Genomic DNA, 4,612 nt, shown 5'->3' with positions numbered 1-4,612 from the left:
TGTTTCTCTCTCTCTCTCTCTCTCTCTCTCTCTCTCTCTCTCTCTCTTTCTGTCTTGCTGCAGAGAGGAAACACATATATACCGGAAGGCGATGCCGTGTTCTTGAGTAAATCGCGTTCGCTCGCTACGCTTCCGCGAACCAGCGAGATGAATGCTGGATTCTTCTTTTATCAGCTCACAAAAAAAGTGGCGTCCCTATGTAGATATATATATATATATATTACGCAGCCACTGCAATAAAGCACTGAATTTCTATCTACGGTCGTATTTCGAGCCTCGATTTTGAAAAATCTGAGCACCACTGCTTCAGAATCAAAGAGCTTTAACGACGGTTAAGAATGTCCGCTTTTTATTTGAAATAAATAAATTATATTAGTCCAAAGAAGTTTGATCACACATTGATTTTATATGCATTCGGAAATTAATATTATGTTTGTTATTTCGATTTAATTTTTAGCAAAAATCTACAATGTTTAACATCGAATTAAGGAATAACAGATTTTTAAAGTTTATGTAAACGAACCTTTATGGTGAATAAAAATACAAGATCACGTTTCTTTGAGAAAGAATTTATTATTTTCTGTCTTTTCCTACAAATTTAAAAGTAAAAGAGAAAAAGACGCTCATTACTTTATATACGTTTAAAATTTTGTTTCAAAAAGTGGACTTTAGTTTCAATGAAGAGAATTTGTTTCAGAAAAGTCTAGAATTGTAGGAGTTTCCAGGATTCTCCAGAAAAGACAATGCAATTCGAAAATGTCTGGCGACGTTTTTGTTCGCTCTAAGACCCTTCGTGACAATTCTTTTAGGCCGGAATCAGACTACGCATTGAAGATTGAGGTTGAAGATCGAAGATTGAAATTTGACCAATAAGGACAAAGAAATTTTAGCTCCTTTCATTTCGATTGGTCAAATTTGAATTTTTCAATCTTCAATCTTAATCTTCAATGCATAGTCTGATTCCGGCCTTACGACGTACGCGTTATTGTACTTTGGATATTCGCGATATCACGCATTGTCAGTGAACTCTCAGGTACAGAGCGCCGATTGTGTTGCGCAACAGCGAGCGTGTGCGTGACCTTGAACTTCATCTTTCCTTTATCTTTCTCCCACAGCATCTTGAGAGAAAAGCTAGCGTAGCGGTGGTTCATTTTCAAGCGGCGTCATTTCGTCAAATCGCATAAAGATAACACAGTTTCGTTCTTTCTTTAGATAGGAATCCAAATAAAATACTCCGTTTTAATTTTTTTTAGTTAAATATTTTTAATGTTGAAGACTCGAAATAATATTCCTTCCAACTTGTTTTCTGGCTTCGTTTATTTCCTGCAACACAAATGTATATCTGAGGGACACGTATATCTTTCGTACGTTCTTTTTTTTTAGGATGCACTCTTTGATGCTCTTTTGATCTCGAACGTGTTATTTTCTTACCGCAAACCTCTCCGTGGTAAACATCGCACGAGAATGTTAGGCGTCTAAAATCTAACCGCTCGAGATATTGGAGGGCTGCTAGACACCGAGAAAACTCGTGATAAAGGAAAGAACAAACCCTAAGTAATCGTAACGAAGAATGTATTTAGAAATGGCGTCGCATGATTTTCGAAATAACTCATATAGTCAATTTTCTGGAATGAACAAATATTTTATTTGCTTTATATTCCAGAATTCTCGCAAGAAAATTAATCAACGATAAAAACATTCACGCGGGACAAAAATTGATCAAAATTATTTAAATTCAAAATTATTTAAATTAATTGTTTATTAATTTCTCGAATTAAATTCGAAAATAAATATTTTTTAAATTAGTCTTTTAATATATATGCATTTCAAATATAAATCTTCTGCTTGTAGAAAACAATCTGGCATTTGGGAGGTGTAAATACGAGGTCGCAATTTATGAAGTCTTTATTTTGACAGGAAAAATCGGAGCACCACTGTTGAGAGCTACGGACGCTCTAAAGACGGTTGAGAATAGAAAGGAAGAAGAGCAAGCAAAAGAGAAGGAGAGAAAGAATGCTAGGTCGTGGAAAGCGAAGGGGAAGGAGCAAGGTGAAGCTCGCAATTGTGGTTTCCATAGTGATTTATATCTCAAAAGTCCGACCAAGAGCATCCAGGGGTGCGTTCCAATAGTCAACTCTGTCAACTTCAAGTATTTTGTATTTTTGTTCAACATTCGATGAACAACAAAGATAAAATGATACTCAGGTTGACAGAAGGTCTGTTCCTTTTAACTAAAGGTCTTACACGATTTATCTTTTTTTTCTTTTCTCTCCACATTGGAGAGAAAAAGAGAAAAAAATGAATCGTACAAGAAGTTCAGTTAAAAAAACAGGCCTAGAATTAAGCCGGAAACACAATGAAAAGCACAGGCAATAGGAACAGGGAATAAGAGATTTCAACCTATCAGAAAGCGTCCATTCTAGTAGACATGAGCCGGTATTCATAGGTCGGAATCCATAGTCCGGTCTTAATCTCAAGCAATGTTTTAAGATGCTAATACGGCTCTCTGGTTCAAGCACTAGCTTAAGACCGTCTATGACCGGTATTCACAATCAGATCTTATATTTAAGACCGTCTTAAGTTCAGCCTTGAGATGTCATGAACCAATCAAAGGGCCGCATTAGCGTCTTAAGATATTACTTAAGACGGTCTTGAAATAAGAACCGACTATGAATACCGGCCTATCTCGAGTCTTGAGCAACGTCTATGGATTCCGTACCTAGTCGGTTCTTATTTTAAGACCATCCTAAGGCCGGAATCAGGGAGCCGTCCCATGGAGCGTTTCTCAAATCCGGATCTACAATAGGTGTTTTAAGCCTTAAGTCGTAAGAAATTGACCAATTACAGTCGAATCCGAGAGGAATAATTGACTGTGATTCGCCCATTTCTTATGGCTTAAGGCTTAAAACCCTATTGTAGATCCGGGATAATACGTACGTATTGATGGATCGAAACGTCGACCAATCACCGACAATCCGTCGTTTTGCTTCCGGAAAACTTTTGTTCCACTGTCCCAGCGGATCGAACGTAAACGGATGATCGAAGCACCAATTACGAAATTTTTCCGCTAGATCCATTTACAAAATAACCTTAAAAGTTGTTCGTAATTGGTGGTCCGCTGAACCGTATACGTAAAATCTGTTGCATGGGACAGTGGAAAGAAAATTTAACGGATGACATAAGTACGGATTGTATAATGTCAATAGTAAACAATCTCAAAGAAAACAACTCAATTAGCTCAAAGAAAACAACGTCATTATTAATTAGTTGCCTCAAGTAAATGTAATAATTGAAGTTTGATATAAATATCGAAGAATTGACGAAAAGGTAACACATATCCATAATTGTATTACAATGAAATATGTACCAAGAATCGTATTATGTATATGATTCATTATTATGCCATAAACATGATGTTCACAATAAATTATTAAATACTTTTCTAAACAAAAATCAATATTTGTATAAGTTTTGCAGAAAAAAATGGATGTGCAAACGTGTTTCAAACAGTTATGTGCAAACGTGTTTCAGCTGAGATCGCTTTTCTTACATTACTGTTCTTCGTTATCAATGGCCTCACTAAATCAAGTAGTTTCCTAAAAACGACAGAGTCCATCCGAAAATAGTTCCTAAATTTTTCTTCATAATTTTGCTCCATCTCTTTTATTAAGTTATTGCTTGCTCCTTGCAGTAAACGTTGCTGCTCACTAAATATCATCCTTATCCAAAACCGTCGATCTTTTCGATAAACGTTTTTAGTTAAAACATCGTACAATGTATATAATTGCAGAAGCTTTCGACGTAATCTTTTTTTTACAGATACCGCTTGAGGCGATGAGCTATCGCTCCCATAGCAAGTAACATGTTTTCTGTATTATCCATTTTTTTTCTGCAAAACTTATACAAATATTGATTTTTGTTTAGAAAAGTATTTAATAATTTATTGTGAACATCATGTTTATGGCATAATAATGAATCATATACATAATACGATTCTTGGTACATATTTCATTGTAATACAATTATGGATATGTGTTACCTTTTCGTCAATTCTTCGATATTTATATCAAACTTCAATTATTACATTTACTTGAGGCAACTAATTAATAATGACGTTGTTTTCTTTGAGCTAATTGAGTTGTTTTCTTTGAGATTGTTTACTATTGACATTATACAATCCGTACTTATGTCATCCGTTAAATTTTCTTTCCACTGTCCCATGCAACAGATTTTACGTATACGGTTCAGTGGACCACCAATTACGAACAACTTTTAAGGTTATTTTGTAAATGGATCTAGCGGAAAAATTTCGTAATTGATGCTTCGATCATCCGTTTACGTTCGATCCGCTGGGACAGTGGAACAAAAGTTTTCCGGAAGCAAAACGACGGATCGTCGGTGATTGGTCGACGGTTCGATCCGTCAATACGTACATATGTATTGAGAAACGCTCCATGGAACAGCTCCCTCAGGCCGGAATCAGACTGCGCATTGAAGATTGAGGTTGAAGATTGCAGATTGAAATTTGATCAATAAGGACAAAGAAATTTTAGCTCCTATTGTTTTGATTGGTCAAATTTCAATCTTTCAATCTTCAATCTCAATCTTTAAT

This window comes from Mycetomoellerius zeteki, unplaced genomic scaffold (assembly GCF_001594055.1).
Source record: "Mycetomoellerius zeteki isolate Tzet28-1 unplaced genomic scaffold, Tzet1.0 scaffold267, whole genome shotgun sequence".
NCBI lineage: Eukaryota > Metazoa > Arthropoda > Insecta > Hymenoptera > Formicidae > Mycetomoellerius > Mycetomoellerius zeteki.
This window is presented reverse-complemented; position numbering follows the sequence as displayed.